Below are 24,462 nucleotides of genomic sequence, written 5' to 3'. Positions count from 1 at the left end.
AAAAGTAGAGTTGTTAAAGCTCTTAGAAACCGAGTTCATCTATCTAGTGGCCAATAGTGAATGGTTTTTTCCCATTGTGGTCGTACCTAAGAAGAATGGAAAGTTGTGGATTTCTGTGGACTTTTGAAAGCCAAATTCCAAAACAAAGAAATATCATTTTCCTATCCCCTTCACCGACTAATTATTAGACACATTCGCAGGACATGATCTTCATTTACAATAGAATGGGGTACCTATGCCTACAAAGTGATACCATTTGGGCTCTATAATATCCCTACTACCTTCCAATATGTCATGATGGCTACATTTCAAAATCATCTACATGATTTCATTTAGCTATATCTAAATGATTTATGTGTCTTCAATCTGATCTTTAAGCATTGGGGATGCCTGGAGCTGTGTTTTGATGGATGCCGGAAGCATGAGATCTCTCTCAATCTCGACAAATGCATCTTCGGAGTCTCTTCAGGCATTCTGTTGGGTCACATTGTCTCTATACAAGAAATAGCAATAGACCTTGCCAAAATTGAGAAGATAGTGGCCCTAAAAACTACACCAACCAACAGCCAACCTAAAGCTATTGAGAGGATTTCTTGGCATAGAATAATGGTGGTGGCTAATCCTCTATAAAGATGCTTATGATTAGTATAAGTGTTATGATGCTTATCAACAAATGGAAAATCCTACCAAAACTAGTGCCATGCCACTACAGCCTATCATTCCCCTAAAACCATTTGAGAAGTGGGGCAATGACTTCTTGGACCCCAATGATCCTCCAACTAGAAGGAAATAGAACAAACACATTCTGATATGTATTGATTATGTGACGAAGTGATATGAAGCCAAAGCTCTCAAGTGAGATGATAGTAGCAACGTGGCTTTATTTCTATATGAGAACATTATCACCCACTTTGGCAGTCCCTTAGAGCTTGTCAATGATAGAGGCACTCAATTTCTAAATAAGATCATGGAAGAGTTAACAAAGATCTACAAGATCTGCCATTGTAAGTCTACACCCTACTACCCCAGAGCCAAGGGCCCAGTCGAAGTCACCAATCGCATCCTCTATTAGATCTAACAAGGAAAATTATTGCACATCGTCATGATTGGGATGATCAACCTATAGAGGCCCTCTAGGCATACAAGACCTCCCATAAGGCCACAACAAGGCAGTCACCTTTCTACTTGGTCTATGGTACAAAAGCCATCTTTTTGATTGAACTAGAACTTCCCTCTCGACGAGTGGCCATTAAAGAGCATTTGGGAGATGCAGAGTCCCTGTAGTGTCATCTCTTGCACTTGGAATGCCTAGACAAGACTTGTGAGATGGCCTTATAGTGCATGTAACCCATACAAACCCGATGCAAAGTCTACCATAATAAGGTGATCTCGTCCTTGCCTATGATTCATGCTTTAGCATGTTCCCTAAAAAGCTCTAACAGTGCTAGATGGGACCTTACAAGGTACTTGTAGTCAACCCTAATGGCTTTACTTAAATCTAAGGTATAGATGCCTCTAATGATCCCTTCCCGATCAATGGCTATTGCTTGAAGAAGTATTTCCCACCCTAGGAATCTTTACAATCAGTCGATAGTTCCTTTTCCCCTTTGGTATCACTCTTTAGTGTTTCTCATGCTCCTTCTCGTAGTCATCCTCATAAAGATTCTATTGACAAAGCGAATGATTTCTACTATACCTTCTATTCTAGCTCCTATTCATCTTTTATTTCCTTTCCTCCCAATCCAACAAATGTAGTGGGGTTGGTTTTGAACATAGGGATTCTTGTTATTGAAAAAGAAGAAAAAAACAAAAAAAAAAAGTTATGGGAGAAAATGACTTCGGTCCCTGCCATATGGACCTAGTCTTCAAGAAAATGTGAAAACACCCTTGGGAGTATGAAGAGAAATAAAAAACAAAAACACAAAAAAAACAACTAATAACTTATTATAGGAGAAAATGAAAAAATTTCCTATTATAATAGGCCTCGCTCCAAGAAAAGGTAGTAAACCCCCTTGGCCAGGAAGCTGCCTGTGGAAAAGTTGGTACAACCCCACAGTCTAGATTAGCTGACTCATCAATCGAACTCTCCATGATGCAGTCCCGAAGTCACCTCCCTTGCTGCACTATGTCCAATCACTTTACAAGCATCTGACTCCTCCAATAAACAAAAGCACCTACATTCAAACCAAGTGCCTAATATCTCATCTACCTCCCTTAGTGCACCTCTTCATGAACAAATACTATTTGGCATCATCGACAACACAAAGCCAATCACCATCAACAACCCCTTGAGTGATGTGAGCTTCCATCCTAACTGGATGGGGATGTGAGTATGGGTGACCCTTTGTATTCATCAATAGAGTGTGAGATAGAGAGTAGGGTGAGTGACCAACCATTTTTTCTTCAATTCCAATGAGAGGTGAGATGTGTGAATGGAGCATTACATGCACAAGTTGGGCCTCATAATGCACAAAGCACAATCTGTTCCTATGTACAGCATTATAATAAGGCTCCATAGCCTTCTTTCTTGCATTGTATGTCTGCACAGGGCAAGATGATTGCACCATCAACATCGCACAATGCATACAAACCTTTGCACAAGTGGCAATAAGGATTACATCAATGGGCATGAGAAACTAGGTTTCCCTCTTGTATCTATCAATTGAGCATGTGACAGGGAGCAGAGCGTGACCAGTCCTTTCTTCATTTAACAGAGAGGTGAGGATAGAGGGATGTCATGACATCTAGCAATCAGGTATGTTCTCATTTCCCTTTGTATACATAGGATGGCCCTCTATCACTATAACAAGACATGTCACTTTGTTCTATGCACTACACTAGAAGGCTCACTGACCTTTCTTTTGGCACCTATGCCAGATAAGTTGGGACACACTATTGCACCATCAATTGTGTACACTACCATACTCCCTCTAAGCCCATTAATTCCTTCAATTCCTTAACTTGGTGTAAGACATGGATTCTCTTCAATTCTTCTCTGAGTGACATAAGCTATGGGGCGAGCACATGATCTTTCATTACCACATGAGTAACTATTGAGCTAAGTGATATATTCTTTGTCCTCAAAATCGGTGGACTTCATAGCCATTGCTAACTCCCTCGGTATTGATGCATGGTCTCTGCTATGATCAAAGTGTGCTGCTGTGGGGAGTTATGGTACCTCCTACAACGCAAACAGCTTTGACATTAAGCACGTCGACAACTATCCACCTCAACTATCTACTAAATGGGCCAAGTGTCTCTAACCCTACCTCTTGCATTCATATATGTGTGTCATGTTTTAAGTGTGGGGAGGGACGGGTTCCATCTTTTGTCGACAAGGGTTAGGCACTCTATTCCAGCATAAGGATTTTTTGTTATTAATTTTTTATCACTTTTTCATATGTATTTTTTATCATTTTTCCATGTTAATACCTATTTTTGGCTCTAGACGTATCGTTCATGTTGTCCATCATGTTCCTCCATTGTCTTACTTACTTTTCCTTTTTACTGCATGTCAATCTAATGCCTAAATCTTTTCAAATTGATTTTTTTGTGAATTTTTGGTCCCATCGCCCCTATGTGTATGCACGAACACTCGGTTTTTGCCTCATGACATACATCGTCAAGTCCAACATGTCTTGACTGGCCCCACTTGTGCTCCTCGTCCTTCTATTCACTCTTGGCAATGCAAAAATTTTTAGCCCGCCGCCCTGTGCTCATGTGCAGGACCCACAAGGGGGGGAAGGTCACGTTCAATTTCTTTAACAAAACAAAAACAAACAAACAAGCAAAAGACAATTTTCTAACCCCCAAAAAAAACTCCCCTCCAACCGTTTGTGTCCCCTCCCTTCCTTCCCTCAGCCTCACCCTCTCTCCCAACTCCACCTCCCCCTGCCTACCCTCTCCGCCACCTCCCTCTCCCTCTTGCCCTCCCTCCCTCCTCCTTCCCTCCGCCACCTCCCTCTTCCTCTCACCCTCCTTCCCTCCACCATCTCCCATTCACCCTCCTCCTCTTCTCCTCCCTCCTCCACCGTCTTCACCATGCTCCAACTCCTCGTGCTTCCACACCTCCACCCATTCATCCTCCTCCTCCACCAAACCTCCCTCCCTAGCCTCCTTTCTTGTTCACTCTCTTCTGCCACACCTTCCCTCCATCCTCCACCAACCCTCCCAATCTCCCCACCAAACCTCCCCCTCCCACCCCACCTCCTCCCTTCCCAAACCTCCCCTCATCTACCCTCCTAAGTCCCCCTTCACACCTATTCCCCTCCACCCCCCCCCCCCTTCACCACACCCACACCTCCCATATCCCCTATCCTCTACAACCCACTATGTGCTTTCATCTCAGTGCCCCTCCCTATATTCCCCTCTCACACCTCGGAATTTTTCGCCACTTGGCCTAAATGATCGAGCCTCCATGGCGTATCTCAGTGCTAGCCCTCATTCACATGCCCCTTGTCACGTGGTTTCTCTTTCATTGGTGTTCGTGTGTTCGTGTTCATAGTTCGCGTCTGTGTGCATTTTGACGTTCCCATTCATGCGCAAGAACATGAATGGAGTCTTAATCGTGCCACGCCACATCTACGATTCACACACAATGCAACTCGGTACCTACCTTTTTCCTACATATTTTTCATTTTTAAAAACCCAAAACAAGTAAAAATAATAAATAAAATAATTTTAAAAAACTAATTAAAAACCCCATAAAATCAAATAAATAAAAAAGTGAAAATTTTTAAACCATAAATCCAAATTCAAAATTCACATAAAAAATTAGAAAAAACTCAACAAATCTAACAAAATTTTTAAAACTCCATTAAAATCCTTAAAATTTTGAAACTTTTATCAAAATTTTGTTAAAATTTTCTAAAACTTCCAAAAAAAATATTTACAAAGTCTAACCATTTTTCTTCTTATTGGGTCATCCGACACTACACATTTATTCATTGATTATAAAATAAAAATAAAGTGAATAAAAAATAAAACCTTAAAATTCACAATTAGTCAAAATGTTTAAAATAACAAACAAACAAAAAAAACCATACATTCCCCCATCCTTTTGTTCTTTCGTACATTGGTGTTAGTTGTTTTTTAGTATTGTCTAAGAGGCCAACTCTCTACTAGTCGACCTCTGTCCTCTTATTCATCGGTTTTCTATTGTTGTGGCTTTTTTGGATGTGGGATTTGTGCTTCTTGCCACGGTGTTATCAGACATTGCGAGTGTCTACACATCGCCAGGTTCCATTTGTTTCCTCCTTCACATGCACCATAATACACAATAATTTGTAAATAAAATTAATCCAAACATTACACCCACCAAACTAATAAAATGCACTTCGTAATTTTTTAAATTAAATTCAACCCAATTGTTAAATTGTAAAATGGACCCCCGCAATTGCATGATCATGTGGTATAATAAACACATAATTTTTTTAATTAAAATCAACCCATGTTCACAATACACACATTACATACACATTAAATTGTAATTAAAAATGAACCCCCCACTATCACGCATGCATGTGCTTTGCACCAAACATCATGTAAATGTAACAATGAAGTGCATTTGTAGAGACCCATAATCAAGTCAAGTTAAGTCTGACACGATTTTGGGCTATGCATTTCAAATCATCATGTATTAAGGGATAACTTCATTAATGAATTGTAAATTAATATCTCATTTGATAAAAGAAATTCATGTAGTTTTCACTCATTAACATCACCACACCATAGGTTGGCAAAAATGTTTATGGATATGGGATTTTGTTAGTCAAACACTGGTCTTATCAATCCACGTTTATTCTATTTGTTAGTCAATGGTTCTGTTATTAGTCTATTGTGATCTATTTGGTCTATTCAGTGTCAAGGATGCAGTATGATTAAGATTATATTTGATTTGAATGCTTGACCTACAGGGTTTTAGGGTGCATGTATGTTTGCATATCACAAAGCTTTCAGTCATAAGTGTGCATAGGTCATGTCAATTTTTTTTTGTAGAATATGGTTTGCTTAGGGAAGCTAGGGAAGTCTGGTCCAATCATGTCTATCTTCTGATTTTCTTCCTGATATTCATCTTTGTGGTGGACTATGTGGGTTTTGCAGGAACTCCCTCTTTTTTCTAGTTTATATATGTGTGTGTTTCATCCTGTGTAGTCTGAATGGCATCTCCCTCCACCCCATTGCTAGTGGCTCATCTCGTGTCCCACTATCAGTCCATGACTACTCCCTCCTTCTGGAAGTTGATTGTATCCATCGAGCTAGCCTTTGTCAATTTGTTGCCCTCAAGTTTTTGCTTGTGGATGTGGAACTTTGATATTCCTTCGTGGCATTTTACAAGAGATATCCTGGCTTGATGTATGGCCATAAATTTTACTTATCTTCTGTTAACACCACTGAGGCATTTTTCTTATCCCTTTCCACTTCCTTTATGCATAGTAGTAACCAAATTTGCACAGCAAAGAAGAGTCTTCAACCCCCTTGGCACTTAACAAAGTTATTAACAGTTCAAGGGTGTTAGTGGCCCATATCTCTACTCCTATAGGGAAGGAGTTGTGTCAATTCCTACATGATGGGGTGGCAAGTCTGTGTCAAAGTGCCTGTCGAAAGAGTTATTCAATGCATCTGTCAAGATACTTGAGGTGTCAAGTTTAATTGGGCAGTGTTTCTTTTTGCTAGAATGGACTAGCACTTCCAGCATGTTTGGAAAAGGTCAACTTAGAATGTATCATATTGTGCTTTTCTCCAAAAGGTTATTACTCTTTCACCTCCTCCACAGGTGGAGTGCCAGTACATGATCTTGTCCCTCTTTTGAAGCAACTTCCACCTCATATTTCCTCTCCTCTAATGCAATCAAACTCTGATTTGAAAGATGTGCCTCTTACTAAGTTCCCTGTAAAAAAATGTTTACACACATGGTGTCCTTCTAGTACTATTGTTCGAGGTCCTCTTGTAAAGGAATCTTTTCTTAATGTTTCTAGTAGCTCTCTTCCCTTGTTCCTTTCCTATACAAATCTATATGTAGCCCAAAGGAAAGGACAATTAGATTCGCAGATCCCTTCCTCCTTACAAGCAATGTTATCTAGACCCATGCTTTCACGGTTGGTTTCTAGTGTCCAATCTACTCTGGAAACTTCCATCACTTATTGTCTTCACTCCATATATATAAGTGTTTACACCTCTTTGCAAGATAAGCTAGACTCGAGCCACTGAAAAATCTACTTTGAATGACATCCATAAACAAATGACTGTAGCTATAGCTTTAATGGATTCACAGAAAGCCACCATTAAAGAGTTGGAAACCAAGATCACTACTTTAGAGGAGGAGAATGTGTCAGTAACTAAATAGAAAAAGTATGCTCTCAAGGAAATGTTAATGTTAGGTAGCAAGCATGGTATATGTGAGGGTTAGTTACAGCACTCTCAGGAAACTATAGCATTGCAAAAGAAGCTTATTGAAGAACACCACATTAAAGTAGCTACTCTTTCTATTCCTCCTCCAACTCTTGTGGTATCTTCTATGCTATCTTCTAAAGAGGAGCTTGACCAGTTATAGCAAAAGGCTAAGTTATGTGATGGTTTTTATGTTAAAGTAGAGCGCCTTCAGCAGTGCATGAACTATGTCCAATAATATTTTATTTGTTAGGCTGAATTGGTATCACCTCCACCTTCTTTCTAGATTAACTATAATCGACAGTGCTTGGCCATGTATATTTCTCTGAGTCATGTGGATTTAGAACCTCTAGAGGAGGTTCAATGGCAGAATCTATGGTCTGCAGACTTATTGAATCTGTGATTGATAGATTTGTGGATGAGTTGATTTCTCATGAGGCACAATTACTTTCTTTCATGTATCTTAAAGGAGATTTGCAAATCCTTGATGAGTAGGACATGAATGTTTATGTGGGTGATGTGAACTTACAAGCTATTATGTATGTACATTCAATTGAAATGACTTTAGTAGACGGCTTAAAAAATTATCATCGGAGCAGACAACTTGGTGTAGAGGACATGCTTGGCATCCTCCTTTGGAGAATGGTGTCATGGATCTACACCGTCGACTGAGTGTTTTTCATAAATCCAATATCCAGCCTTTATGCTCTCAAGTTTTAACACGTATCGTCGTTAATCCTTTGTTAATTAATGAATTCTTTTAAACTTTCAAATTTTGTTGTTCTATTTATCCTTTTGATCCCAATGATCTCCTTTCCTATTCGCTTATTTCCTATCGCCTAACTTTGTATATTTCCATTTTCAATTCTAATCCAAATACCATTCCTATTTTATCCTTCACACCTGCAAACTCCCCTCAAATTCCGATCTTCACTAGTTGTCCATTCATCACTAATCCTACATCTTCTCCTACCCCTTCTGAACCTCTTTCTATTGTTCCATATATTTCCTCTATCTTTCCAATAGAGTCCCTTCAAGCATTTTTATTGTTGAGATATCGAGCTCCACTCGTGATATGCCAGGGTGACCGTTGTGCATTTATGTCACCAACGTGTCAGTTGTGCAGATGCAGTTGGTACATCGCTCATGAATAATAGCTAGATGACAGCTATCCTTATCTACTCTAGTTCGTGGCTCAATTACTATGCCACCTTAGTTAGTTGAGTTTGGTTTGAGACCCATATATAGGGTTCTTCTATTTCTATGTACTAGAGTTCTTTTGGCTTACACACCTAAGAAGAGGAAAACTGTTTTCAGTCTCCACCCTTGTGTGTATTCCCCCATTGTGCAAGCAAGAAAGCTACAAGTGAGACTCCTTCCTTCTCTCCCACAATCTTCACACCGTGTCTAAGATTTACAGAATGAAGATGGAAGGGAATGATTTTGATAGAATCTTCAAAAATTAGAATTGTTCACAGATTGTCACTGAAAAGCTTGACAAGAACAACTTCCAAGCATGGAAGTTTAGAATGACGAATTTCCTTATGGGAAAAGGATATTGGGAATTTGTTGCAGGAAATGAAGAAGAACCAGTTCTTCCTGATGTTCCCAGTCAACAGCAAATGCAGGCATTCAAAACATGGCATGAGAGAGCCAGGAAAGTTATGTATTGGCTGTCTATCAGTATTTCAGACTCTATGATTGTGCATATTCAGGATGCAAGTATGCCAAAGGAGGCATAGGATACTTTGTCAAAAATGTATAGCACAAATACGCAAGCCAGGAAAATGCAGCTCAAGCAAGAGTTGCATAATGTGCAAAGAGAAAGTATGAGCATCAATGACTACCACATGAAAGTGAAGAAGATTGCAGATGCACTTGCTTCCATTGGGTCGCCAGTGGAAGATGATGATTTAGTTTCCGTGACCTTGAATGGTCTAGGAAAGGATTATGCACAGTTCCGAACATCCATTTCTATCCGTGAAAGATTTCCTGATTTTGAGGAGTTGATTGCTCTTCTAATTTCTGAGGAGCAGAGAAATGGTGGTGCATCTTCTTCAAGAGGAACTTCAAAAGAAGCTGTCTTCTACTCAAATGCTGGAAGAGGTAGAGGCAGAGGTAGAGGAGGCCGATTTGGAGGCCGTGGTAGAAATCAGAATATGCAGCAAACTCAAGAAAACCAGTCCTATGGAGGAGGACGTGGTAACTCTAGAGGCAGGGGGAGCCAAAGAGGTCGTGGTGGATGGCAAAGAGGCCAAAATGCAAACAGTAATGTTGAATGCTACTATTATGGTAAAATGGGTCATATGGCTAAAGACTGCTACAAAAAGCAGAATGACATCATGAATGGAAAACTGCAACAAGGAAATTATGCATCTTCTAGTAGACAGGGTGATGACAGAAATGAGCATTTGTTTATGGTGCAGCACATGAACAATTCTGTGACAAGTGCAGAAGAAAGCAACGATGTATGGTATGTTGACTCAGGTGCGTCAAACCACATGACAGGTCATGCAGAATGGATGGAGGATGCAAGGAAAATGGAAAAACCAGGATTTGTGGAGACTGGTGATGATACTGCACATCCTATTGTGTAGATTGGAAAAATTCCTTTGTCTATGCAGGATGGGAAAAAGAAATACATGTCCGATGTATTTCATGTCCCGAATATCACCAAGAATCTGGTTTCAGTTGGTCAAATGGTTGAGCAGGGCTTGCAGGTCAGATTTAATCCTCATGGATGCTTTGTTGAGGATATGAAAAATAAAGGTCGCTTGATAGCAAAAGGAAAGAAGAAGGGCAGAATGTTTACATTGGATGCAGACATGTCTGAATTGAGTGCAGCAATGTTTGCACATGGGACCGGTGTAGTTGCAGATATTGATATCTGGCATAAACGCATTGGTCATGTTAATGTACAGCGACTTAAATCAATGCAGGCCCAAAACATTGTTGCAGGATTGCCTAAATTCAAGGTTGCAGAAATGCATAAGGTATGTGAAGCCTGTCAGTTTGGAAAACAGGCAAGGAAACCATTTCCTAGACACGTTCAAGAGAGTAAGAAGCCATTGGAATTAATCCACTCTGATGTGTGGACTACTAAAGCTGCATCTCTTGGAGGCTGTCATTATTTTGTCACTTTTATTGATGACTATAGCAGAAAAGTTTGGATGTATTTTATGAAAAAGAAAAGTGAAGTTTTTGGGCATTTCAAAACCCTTAAAGCTATGGCTGAAAAAGAAACAGGTCTGCAAATAAAATGCCTAAGGTCAGATGGAGGGGGTGAGTACCTCTCAAATGAGTTTGCAAAGTTCTTGCAGGAGCATGGCATAAAGCAGCAATATTCATGCAGTTATACCCCACAACAAAATGGAATTGCAGAAAGGAAAAACAGGCATATTGGAGAGGTATCTCGTGCCATGCTCAATGAAAAAGACTTGTCAGATTTTTATTGGGCTGAAGCAGTTGCTACAGCAGTCTACATAATGAACAGGACTCCCACTGCAGCAATGCATGGAATGACTCCAGAGGAGAGGTATACTGGTAGGAAACCAGATATTTCTCATTTGAAAATTTTTTGTTGCATTGCCTATGTACATGTGCCAGATGAGTTGAGATCCAAGTTGGATCCAAAAGCTGAGAAGTCCATCTTTATTGGTTACTCTCTGCAGCAAAAAGGGTATAGATGCTATAACCCTTCTACTCATAAGTTTACAGTGAGCAGAGATGTTGTTTTTTATGAGATGAGTAGCTGGTATAAACCAGTAAATGTGATTGATGATGTAGATGCACAAAATGGTAATGCTGCACAGAATTCACAGCAGCAGCCACAAAATATTAGTGGACCTGGAGCGTCCTCTAGCAGTGGTTCACACTCTTCGCCATGGACAGGCAGATTGAGATCAGGAGAATCTTCTCAAAGTAATGCAGATAGTGGTATGCAGGTATCACGAAAAGGAAAAGAGAAGGTTGATCAGCCCATGTTTGATGTGAATGCAGGTCACTCTTATGTGGATGGTGAATCCAGTGGCTCAGAACAGAGCATTGATGATGAGTTGGGTATTCCTTCTATTGTTACACCTGGAGTAAGGAAGACCAGGGATGTTTTGAGAGCACCTGGGAGTGAACCCACTTTGCGCAGGTCTACCAGAGTTAGGTATCCTGTGGATAGGCTGAAATATGATGGATTTACAGCCATTCACTATGCATATATGGTCAAGGTGATACAGGAACCAGAACCCACTTCTTTTGAGCAAGCCATGGGAAAAGAAAAATGGGAGAAAGCCATGGATGAAGAAATGGATGCCTTGGAAGCAAATGCTACATGGGAATTGGTACCTTTGCCTAAAGGTAAGAATGCAATTGGCTATAAGTGGGTTTATAAGGTGAAGCACAATGCAGATGGTTCTGTGAACAGATACAAGGCAAGATTAGTAGTCAAGGGGTATGCACAAACATATGGCATTGACTATGAAGAAACATTCAGTCCGGTTGCAAGGATGGCAACCGTAAGAGCAGTCATTGCTATGGCTGCATCAAAGGGATGGTCTTTACATCAGATGGATGTAAAGAATGCCTTCTTGCATGGTGATTTGCAAGAAGAGGTCTATATGGAGCAGCCACCAGGTTATGTGCATGCTGTTCATCCTGAGTTTGTTTGCAGGTTGAAGAAAGCCTTGTATGGCTTGAAGCAAGCACCTAGAGCATGGTCTGACAAGATAGGGCAGTATCTTGTCACTATTGGCTTTCAGATTTCCAAGGCAGATTTCTCACTTTATGTGAGAAAGACAGAGAAAGGTATTATGCTGCTTGTCATTTATGTTGATGATTTGATTATGACAGGTGACAGTGATGAAGATATCCTTCATGTGAAAATGCTATTGAAGCAAAAGTTTGAGATGAAGGATTTGGGAGAGCTGCGTTATTTCTTGGGCATTGAGGTGATTAGATCACCAAGTGGGATACAGCTCTTGCAGAGGCAGTATGGATTGGACATGCTGTCCAAATATGGGATGACATGCTGTAAGCCTAATTCAGTTCCTTTGGAGCAGAATGTGAAGCTAAGCGCAGATGCAGGTGAGCTTTTGGAAGACCCTACTATGTACAGACGCATAGTAGGAAGCTTAATTTATATGACTATTACCAGGCCAGATTTGAGCTATTCTGTTGGATTGGTAAGTCAGTTTATGCAGGCTCCAAGGAAACCGCATTTGGATGCAGCTAGACGCATACTCAGGTATGTGAAGTCCACATTGCAGTATGGACTATTTTATGAGACTGGGGTTCAGATACAGCTGCATGGATACACTGATGCTGATTGGGCTGGTAGTATTTCTGATAGACGATCTACCAGTGGATATGTGTTCTCTTTTGGGAGTGCTGCAGTCACTTGGAGCAGCAAGAAACAGCCTACAGTTGCCTTGTCGAGCACAGAGGCTGAGTACAGGGGTGCAGCAATGGCTGCATGTGAGGTAGCTTGGTTGCATAAGCTACTTTATGATATGCATCAGTCTACAGATGGGCCAGTTGTCATTTATTGTGACAACATGAGTAGTATACACTTGGCAAATAACCCAGTCTATCATGCTAGAACAAAGCACATTGAGGTGCATTATCACTATGTGCGAGAGAGGGTTTTACTAGGTCTTATTGATCTAGTTTATGTCAGCACAGAGGATCAGGTAGCTGACATATTCACGAAGGCATTGGGCGCAGAGAAGCTGCGCAAGTTCAGAGACCTGCTTGGTGTGCAGGAATTGGGATTGAGCTCGAGGGGGAGTGTTGAGATATCGAGCTCCACTCGTGATACGCCAGGGTGACCGTTGTGTATTTATGTCACCGACTTGTCAGTTGCAGATGTGGTTGGTACACCGCCCCTGAATAATAGCTACATGATAGCTATCCTTATCTACTCTAGTTCGTGGCTCAATTACTATGCCACCTTAGTTAGTTGAGTTTGGTTTTGAGACCCATATCTAGGGTTCTTCTATTTCTTGGTACAAGAGTTCTTTTGGCTTACACAACTAAGAAGAGGAAAACTGTTTTCAGCCTCCACCCTTGTGTGTATTCCCCCATTGTGCAAGCAAGAAAGCTACAAGTGAGACTCCTTCCTTCTCTCCCACAATCTTGACAAAAGGAGGCATGGGATACTTTGTCAAAAATGTATAGTACAAATACGCAAGCCAAGAAAATGCAGCTCGAGCAAGAGTTGCATAATGTGCAAAGAGAAAGTATGAGCATCAATGACTACCACATAAAAGTGAAGAAGATTGCAGATGCACTTGCTTCCATTGGGTCGCCAATGGAAGATGATGATTTAGTTTCTATGACCTTGAATGGTCTAGGAAAGGATTATGCACAGTTTCGGACATCCATTTCAGTTCGTGAAAGATTTCCTGATTTTGAGGAGTTAATTGCTCTTCTAATTTCTAAGGAGCAGAGAAATGGTGGTGCATCTTCTTCAGGAGGAACTTCTAAAGAAGCTATCTTCTACTCAAATGCTGGAAGAGGTAGAGGCAGAGGTAGAGGAGGCCGATCTAGAGGACGTCGTAGAAATCAGAATATGCAGCAAACTCAAGAAAACCAGTCCTATGGAGGAGGACGTGGTAATTCTTGAGGCAGGGGGAGCCAAAGAGGTCGTGGTGGATGGCAAAGAGACCAAAATGCAAACAGTAATGTTGAATGCTACTACTGTGGTAAAATGGGTCATATGGCTAAATACTGCTATAAAAAGCAGAATGACATCATGAATGGAAAATTGCAACAAGGGAATTATGCATCTTCTAGTAGACAAGGTGATGACAGAAATGAGCATTTGTTCATGGTGCAGCACATGAACAATTCTGTGACAAGTGCAGAAGAAAACAACGATGTGTGGTATGTTGACTCAGGTACATCAAACCACATGACAGGTCATGCAGAATGGATGGAGAATGCAAGGAAAATGGAAAAACCAGGATTTGTGGAGACTGGTGATGATACTACACATCCTATTGTGTAGATTGGAAAAATTCCTTTGTCTATGCAGGATGGGAAAAAGAAATACCTGTCCTATGTATTTCATGTCCCGAATATCACCAAGAATCTGGTTTCAGTTGGTCAAATGGTTAAGCAGGGCTTTCAGGTCAGATTTAATCCTCATGGATGCTTTGTTGAGGATATGAAAAATAAAGGTCGTTTGATAGCAAAAGGAAAGAAGAAGGGCAGAATGTTTACGTTGGATGCAGACATGCCTGAATTGAGTGCAGCAATGTTTGCACATGGGACCGATGTAGTTGCAGATATTGATATCTGGCATAAATGCATTGGTCATGTTAATGTACAGCGACTTAAATCAATGCAGGCCCAAAATATTGTTGCAGGATTGCCTAAATTCAAGGTTGCAGAAATGCATAAGGTATGTGAAGCCTGTCAATTTGGAAAACAGGCAAGGAAACCATTTCCTAGACATGTTCAAGAGAGTGAGAAGCCATTGGAATTAATCCACTCTGATGTGTGGACTACTAAAGCTGCATCTCTTGGAGGCTGTCATTATTTTGTCACTTGTATTGATGACTATAGCAGAAAAGTTTGGGTGTATTTTATGAAAAAGAAAAGTGAAGTTTTTGGGCATTTCAAAACTCTTAAAGCTATGGTTGAAAAAGAAACAGGCCTGCAAATAAAATACCTAAGGTCAGATGGAGGGGGAGAATACCTCTCAAATGAGTTTGCAAGGTTCCTGCAGGAGCATGGCATAAAGCAGCAATATTCATGCAATCATATCCCACAACAAAATGGAATTGCAGAAAGGAAAAACAAGCATATTGGAGAGGTATCTCGTGCCATGCTCAACGAAAAAGACTTGCCAGATTTTTACTGGCCTGAAGCAATTGCTACAACAGTCTATATAATGAACAGGACTCCCACTGCAACAATACATGGGATGACTCCAGAGGAGAGGTATACTGGTAGGAAACCAGATATTTCTCATTTGAAAATTTTTGGTTGCATTGCCTATGTACATGTGCCAGATGAGTTGAGATCCAAGTTGGATCCAAAAGCTGAGAAGTGCATCTTTATTGGTTACTCTCTGCAGCAAAAAGGGTATAGATGCTATAACCCTTCTACTCGTAAGTTTACAGTGAGCAGAGATGTTGTTTTTGATGAGATGAGTAGCTGGTATAAACTCGTAAATGTGATTGATGATGTAGATGCACAAAATGGTAATGCTGCACAGAATTCACAGCAGCAGTCACAAAATATTAGTGGACTGGAGCGTCCTCTAGCAGTGGTTCACATTCTTCGCCATGGACAGGCAGATTGAGATCAGGAGAATCTTCTCAAAGCAATGCAGATAGTGGTATGGAGGTATCACGAAAAGGAAAAAAGAAGGTTGATCAACCCATGTTTGATGTGAATGTAGGTCACTCTTATGTGGATGGTGAATCCAGTGGCTCAGAACAGAGCATTGATGATGAGTTGGGTATTCCTTCTATTGTTACACTTGGAGTAAGGAAGACCAGGGATGTTTTGAGAGCACCTGGGAGTGAACCTACTTTGCGCAGATTTACGAGAGCTAGGTATCCTGTGGATAGGCTGAAATATGATGGATTTACAGCCATTCACTATGCATATATGGTCAAAGTGATACAGGAACCAGAACCCACTTCTTTTGAGCAAGCCATGGGAAAAGAAAAATGAGAGAAAGCCATGGATGAAGAAATGGATCCCTTGGAAGCAAATGCTACATGGGAATTGGTACCTTTGCCTAAAGGTAAGAATGCAATTGGCTGTAAGTGGGTTTATAAGGTGAAGCACAATGCAAATGGTTCTGTGAACAGATACAAGGCAAGATTAGTAGTCAAGGGGTATGCACAAACATATGGCATTGACTATGAAGAAACATTCAGTCCAGTTGCAAGGATGGCAACCGTAAGAGCAGTCATTGCTATGGCTACATCAAAGGGATGGTCTTTACATCAAATGGATGTAAAGAATGCCTTCTTGCATGGTGATTTGCAAGAAGATGTCTATATGCAGCAGCCACTAGGTTATGTGCATGTTGTTCATCCTGAGTTTGTTTGCAGGTTGAAGAAAGCCTTGTATGGCTTGAAGCAAGCACCTAGAGCATGGTCTGACAAGATAGGACAGTATCTTGTCACTATTGGCTTTCAGATTTCCAAGGCAGATTTCTCACTTTATGTAGGAAAAATAGAGAAAGGTATTATGCTACTTGTCATTTATGTTGATGATTTGATTATGACAGGTGACAGTGATGAAGATATCCTTCATGTGAAAATGCTATTGAAGCAGAAGTTTGAGATGAAGGATTTGGGAGAGCTGCGTTATTTCTTGGGCATTGAGGTGATTAGATCACCAAGTGGGATACAGCTCTTGCAGAGGCAGTATGGATTGGATATGCTGTCCAAATATGGGATGACATGCTGTAAGCCTATTTCAGTTCCTTTGGAGCAGAATGTGAAGCTGAGTGCAGATGCAGGTGAGCTTTTGGAAGACCCTACTATGTACAGACGCATAGTAGGAAGTTTGATTTATATGACTATTACCAGGCTAGATTTGAGCTATGCTGTTGGATTGGTAAGTCAGTCTATGCAGGCTCCAAGGAAACCGCATTTGGATGCGGCTAGATGCATACTCAGGTATGTGAAGTCCACATTGCAGTATGGACTATTTTATGAGACTGGGGTTCAGATACAGCTGCATGGATACACTGATGCTGATTGGGCTGGTAGTATTTCTGATAGACGATCTACTAGTGGATATGTGTTCTCTTTTGGGAGTGCTGCAGTCACTTGGAGCAGCAAGAAACAGCCTACAGTTGCCTTGTCGAGCATACGGAGGCTGAGTACAGGGGTGCAGCAATGGCTGCATGTGAGGTAGCTTGGTTGCATAAGCTACTTTATGATATGCATCAGCCTATAGATGGGCCAGTTGTCATTTATTGTGACAACATGAGTAGTATACACTTGGCAAATAACCCAGTCTATCATGCTAGAACAAAGCACATTGAGGTGCATTATCACTATGTGCGGGAGAGGGTTTTACTAGGTCTTATTGATCTAGTTTATGTCAGCACAAAGGATCAGGTAGCTGACATATTCACGAAGGCATTGGGCGCAGAGAAACTGCGCAAGTTCAGAGACCTGCTTGGTGTGCAGGAATTGGGATTGAGCTCGAGGGGGATGTCAAGAATCGCGTGGTGGAGGGGATTGCTCAAGATGCTGCGCCGAACACATACAGAATGCACAAGGAGAAGCTCACTCAAGAGACAAGAAGAGAGATGGAGGCCAAAACGTTTTCTTATTGATTTCTTCTTCTTCTTCCACACACTTCACAATGTACACAAAGTATAGATAAGATACAAGATAAAAGGAAAGTGGCCTACTAAGTCAAACAATGCATAACCGACTACACTAGTCGACTGGCGCTATAACTATGCCAGCTGTAAATAGGTGTAACAACCTGAATATAATAAGTAGTGAGTCAGTGGCCATGTGAGAGTCATAATGACCACCGACGTGCTAAGTGTAGACGTGTGGACCCATCTAACCAGGCGGTTCATCATCAGTGTCCACATGTGTTGAGCTTGTCATCTCAACACTCCCCCTCAAGCTCAACTGCATCTCTTCAACTCCAAGTAAGCTTCGAAACTTTTGAAGCTTCTCTGTATCCAATGCCTTCGTGAAGATGTCAGCTATCTGATCCTGTGTGCTGACATACACCAAGTCAATCTCACCTGCTAGTACCTTCTCTCTCACAAAGTGGTAGTGTACCTCAATATATTTTGTCCTGGCATGGAACACAGGGTTTCTAGCCAACTGTATACTGCTCATGTTGTCACAATAAATGACAACTGGACCTTCCACCTGCACATCCAAATCAGCCAATAACTTTTGCAGCCATACTACCTCACATGCTGCAACAGCAGCACCTCTATACTCAGCCTCTGTACTCGACAAAGCAACTGTAGATTGCTTTTTGCTGCTCCAAGCAACTGCTGCACTACCAAGAGAGAACATGTATCCGCTGGTAGATCTTCTATCCGACATACTACCAGCCTAATCTGCATCTGTGTATCCAAACACATGTACATCTGTACCTGCCTCATAGAAAAGTCCATAATGTAATGTGGACTTGACATATCTCAATATGCGTCTCACTGCATCCAAGTGTGGTTTTCTAGGTACTTGCATAAATTGACTCACAAGACCAACAGCGTAGCTCAAGTCTGGCCTTGTAATAGTCATGTAAATCAAACTCCCCACTATCCTCCTGAACATAGTAGGGTCTTCTATCTCATCCCCAACATCAGCATTCAGCTTTACATTCTGCTCCAACGGGATTGAAAGTGGTTTACATGCAGTCATACCATACTTGGACAACATATCCAAGCCATACTGTCTTTGGAATAGCCATATACCATCATCACATCTGATCACCTCAATGCCAAGGAAGTACCTTAGCTCACCTAAATCCTTCATCTCAAAGTTCATCTTCAAACATCCCTTGACTTCAGCAATCCCACTATCACTATCACCTGTAATAATCAAGTCATCCACATAGATGACTATGATGACCAAACCTGCATCTCCCTTTCTCACATAAAGTGAGTGATCAGCATCAGAAACATAAAATCCAATATTGACAAGATACTCTCTGATCTTGTCAGACCATGCTCTAGGTGCTTGCTTGAGCCCATAGAGTGCCTTCTTCAACCTGCACACATACGTGGGATGCTCTAAATCTTCATAACCTGCTGGCTGATCCATATACAATTCTTCCTGCAAATCACCATGCAAGAAGGCATTCTTTACATCCATTTGCTGCAACCTCCAACCTTTGGCTGCTGCCAAAGCAATCACACATCTGACAGTTGCCATCCTAGCAACTGGACTGAAGGTTTCATCATAATCTATGCCATATGTCTGGGCATAGCCTTTTGCAACCAGCATAGCTTTGTACCTGCTAATAGAACCATCTGCATTGTGCTTAATCTTATAAACCCACTTATATCCAATAGCTTTCTTTCTCTTTGGCAATGATACTAGATCCCAAGTCTTATTAGCCTCTAATGCAGCCATCTCCTCATCCATTGCTGCATCCCAATGAGCATGACCAACAGCCTCCTCAAAACATGTAGGCTCAACATCCTCAACTAGTTTCACCATATAAGCATAATGGTGAGCTGCATAACCTTCAAAACCAAATCTTTTAACATGGTATCTCACCCTGCTAGACCTGCGTACCACTGGATCACTCAATGGAGTCTTTGCATCAGCCCGTGCTCTCTGCACACCTGGAGTTCTCACTGAAGGAATGCCAAGCTCATCATCTAAGCTCTCTGAGCCACTGGAGTCTCCATCAAGAACTGCATCAATGCCTTCTGACACTTTATTCTTTCCTTTGTCTTTACCTGTAGTGCTACTAGATGCACTCGAAGATGTAGAGGTACTCCTTAGTCTCCCAGACCAAGGACTACCAAATGATGTCTCTGGTCCACTAAGAGTCCGTGATTCTTGCCTTTCAGCCTGCACATGAGTGTCATGATCATCATCAACATCCAATGCATCACCACTAGATGCATACCAACTGCTCATTTCATCAAAGATGACATCCCTGCTCACTCTGAACTTACATGTGACAGGGTTGTAACAGCGATACCCTTTTTGCTCTAAAGAGTATCCAATAAAGATACACTTTTCAGCCTTTGGATCCAGTTTCTTCCGCAACTCATCTGGCACATGAACATACGCAATGCAGCCAAATACTTTCAAGTGTGAAACATCAGGCTTCTTACTTGTAAAACATTCTTCGGGGGTCATACCATGAACTGCAGCTGTGGGAGTTCTGTTCATAATATAAACAGCAGTATGAACAGCCTCAGACCAAAAATGCTTAGGCATATTCTTTTCAGCCATCAAGGCGCGTGCAACTTCTGCAATATGCCTGTTTTTCCTTTCTGCAACCCCATTTTGCTGTGGGGTATACCTGCATGTGAACTGTCTCTTTATCCCATGAGACCTCAGAAAATCACTGAACTCATTTGAGAGGTACTCTCCCCCTCCATCTGACCTCAGGCACTTTACTTTCAAGCCTGTTTCTCTTTCAACTGCAGCCTTGAAAGTTCTAAAGTGCTCAAAAGCTTCACTCTTTTCCTTCATAAAATATACCCACAGCTTTCTAGAACAATCATCAATGAATGTGACAAAGTATGAACTGCCTCCAAGAGATACATTTTGTGTAGGCCCCCAAATGTCTGTATGAACAACATCAAGGATATTTCTGCTTACATCTCTGTCATGTGAAAAGGGTTGTCTTGCCTGCTTACCAAACTGACATGCTTCACATACCTTCTGAAATTCTGCAACTTTAAAAGTAGGCAAACCTGTAACCAACCCTTTGGACTGCATTAATTTCAGCCTTTGTATATTTGCATGTCCAATGCGTTTGTGCCAAATTTCAATGTCTGCAACAACACCTTTTCCTTTGGCATACATAGCAGCATTCATAGTAAGAATTCCAGCATCTAGAGTGAACATACGTCCAACTCTACTTCCCTTTGCTACCAACCTGCACTTGTCATTGAAGTCTTCTACAAAGCAGCCCTTTGCATTAAATCTGACTTGCAGCCCTTGCTCTACCATTTGACCGACTGACACCAAGTTCTTTGTAATAGATGGCACATGTAATACATCTGAAAGACTCTTTGTCTTACCATCATGCAAGGACAAGGGAACTTTTCCAATGTGTGAAATTGGGTGGCATGAGTCATCACCCGTCTGCACATAACCTGCATTCTGCAAATCCTGCATCTCCCCAAACCATTCTGCATGGCTGGTCATATGATTGGATGCACCTGAATCAACATACCAAACATCTTCATGTGTTCCCTTTCCTGTAACAGCATTCAGCATATGCTGCATAACGAACAAACGTTCATTTTTATCTTCATTCTGTCGTGAAGACGATGCATAGTTTCCTTGCTGCAACTTACCACTGCGGATATCATCTCTCTTAGCATAACATTGGGCTGCAATATGACCTGTTTTGCCACAGTAGTGGCACACAATACGAGAGTTGTTAGAACCTCTGTTCTGCCATCCACCTCTTCCTCTAAAGCTCCCCCTGCCTCTAAAGTTACCACGACCTCCTGAAACCTGCATATCGCCAAATTGCTGATTCAATCTGTTTTGCTGGTTGTCACTACCACGTCCTGTACCACAGCCTCTTGAAGAGAACCTGCCACGTCCCCTTCCTGAACTGGAGTAGAAAGCTTGGACCTGTTCACCACTTCTTTCAGGTGTCTCACTCTGCATGTTGATCTCTTTAGTGATCATAAGGGAGACCAACTCATCAAAATCTGGAAATGGCTTTCTGACATATACAGAAGTTACAAAAGACTTCCAAGCCTTTTCATTGTTAAGTCCACCCAAGGTAGACGACACCAAATCATCATCATCGGGCATTGCATCAATCGCTGCCAATGCATCTGCAATGCTTCTTACCTTCAGTGCATACTCATTGATAGACATCTTCCCTTTCTTCAATGTATTCAACTCTTGCTTGAGTTGAATCTTTCGTGCCTTTGTATTTACAGAAAACATACTTTCAAGTATGGTCCAAGCTGCATATGCATTCTCTGCATTTCTAATGTGTCCCAGCATGTTATTGTCAATTACTGCAGACAACCAATACATGACCTTCTTGTCTTTTGCATTCCATTCCTTTCGTGCCTTTGTCTCTTCTACAGTTGGAGGATCACTCACCTCCGGCTCCTTTTCTTCACCTGAAACGAACTCGTAGAGGCCTTTTCCAATAAGGAAGTTCGTGACACGAAACTTCCATGATGGGTAGTTGTTCTTGTCGAGCTTCTCAATGATGGGGCTTCCACTGTTCTCTGCCATTATCACAAAACTAATACCAAACAGCAAGCAAATCTTCTGCAACCCTTGACCTGTAGTGCACAGCAATACACCAAACAGCCTTTTTTACTGTCTGCTCAACAATACATGCAATCTGCAACCCGTTTGCAGATAAACGTTGTATTTACTCACTGATAAACACCTTTGAACTTACAGATCTGAAATCTGTGACCTGCGCACCCACGTTCGGTCAATACAGTCGAAGTCACAGTGTACCCCGAAACTGCTGTCCGCAACCTTGCGGCTCTAAAACGGGCCCTGAAACTATATGTGAATACTATATGTGATGAAATATGAATACTATATGTGATGAAATATGAATACTATATGTGATGAATTCCATTCAAATTTGATCATTTGTTTGTGTTCTGCTGGTTCTTTTATGGTTTCTATGAAGAATATGTTGAAGATTTGTTGTAATAAATCGATGGGAGATTCACCATATGATGGTGCGTGAAGATTGGTTGTTCTTGGTGTCATTTTTTTCTTATGGTTGATTAGAGAAGAACATGCTTGTTGGTGTGTCAAGATATATTTTATTACAATGGTTTCCCCACATTCTTGGTGTTCCTCTCGGGCTCCATTTTATATGCATGATGTTGGAGAAAATGTGATATGCTTTATGGACCAAAATCATTTAAGTTGATTGCAAAAAGAATGTGAGAAGCCTCATTGCTACCATATGATCCAAGTGGAATTGCAAGCTATGGGATGCTACAAAGATTTGAAAGGATATCACTACCATTTGATCTTGGTGGATCTCTGAACTTTTGGAGCAGGATATAAATGGCTACGTGCGATTCAAGTTTCATAATATTTTGATGCCCTATGATCCATGGCAAAAACAATTGATAGTCAAACCATGTACATGTCATGCAGACATGGATGACTTCAATGCCAACCTACCTCCCTATGTGTCTTGTGCACCATCATCCCCATCGTTAAATAGTCAGTGCATTGGTGATGACATAATGGAGTTTGTGCCATCTAGCCAATACCATGTCCTACCACCTAATTTGTCTTTCATCCATGTTGCACACTCCATGGGGCATTTTAGCTACTTATCGAGCACTACAACTGTTTCACATAAGTCCATCACCATCATAGCCTACATACATGTTTACGTCCATACCACCACCCCCTATCATTACATATTTTGTAGCATCTGGCAAGCCTTGTAATGGGCCCATGCCTCAATCTTCTATAAATGGATCTACTCCACAATTGATAGAAAAACATCAATACCACATCATCCAATAGAGAAGCAAGGCAAGAACCACCCTCATCATCCTCGACCTCACAAAGTATTGAAATGCCAATCTTGTCACCTAATGATGACAATGATAGGACAAAGAAAAAAGGTCAGCTTTGGGGTGATACTGAGATTGTTATGTTGTTGAAACACTATGAGGAGCAATAAGCACACGTCTACAAAGGAAACTTTTGGTCGAAGGGCTGGGATGTAGTTATGAAAAGTGTCAATAAAGAGCTAGGTGATGCATCAACAATTGATCAAGTGAAAAATGGAATTGACGCCTTGTGAAAGATGTACAAGAAGGAGAAAGGAAAGTGTACGGCTTCAGGGAGTGTTCCCTCAACATAGCAGTACTTTGATGTGCTTGATACTTTATGGTCAAACACCCCTCTTTGTGTCAAAATCCCGAGTGTTGACAACATGACCATTAGGACGTATGTAGTCATCATTGACAACACACGGGCATCGAAAAACCTTTAGGATAAGGGAAAAGACAATGTCAAAGATATGAACATGTTCCGACCAGCCAAGGTTGTCAAGCGCCAAATGGTAAAAGACAAATAGAAAGGTTCCTTGGCCTTGATTTCAAAGACCTTGGGTGATGAGATGGAACAAATGTGTGCAACCATGCTGAGCATGAGAGAAGCCCGTGCAGCTCACAAAAAAGAACCTAAGAAGTGACATGAGCAACATGAGGAAAGCTAGCTTTGAATGAAACTAGACGAGGAGTCCAAATGAATGGAGATATATATGCACATGCAACTGGACATAGTGAAGCTTCTTACTCAACAGAACATAAGATAGTGAACCATTGTTAACCCAATTGTGTTGGTATTGTTAATTGTGTATAGCTAACCTTAGAAGAGAGAGAGTGGGTGAGAGAGAGATAGAGAGAGA

This window comes from Lygodium microphyllum, chromosome 10 (assembly GCF_053477565.2).
Source record: "Lygodium microphyllum isolate KBCC chromosome 10, Lygodium_microphyllum_v1.1.10, whole genome shotgun sequence".
In the NCBI taxonomy this organism is placed as follows: Eukaryota; Viridiplantae; Streptophyta; class Polypodiopsida; order Schizaeales; family Lygodiaceae; genus Lygodium; species Lygodium microphyllum.
This window is presented reverse-complemented; position numbering follows the sequence as displayed.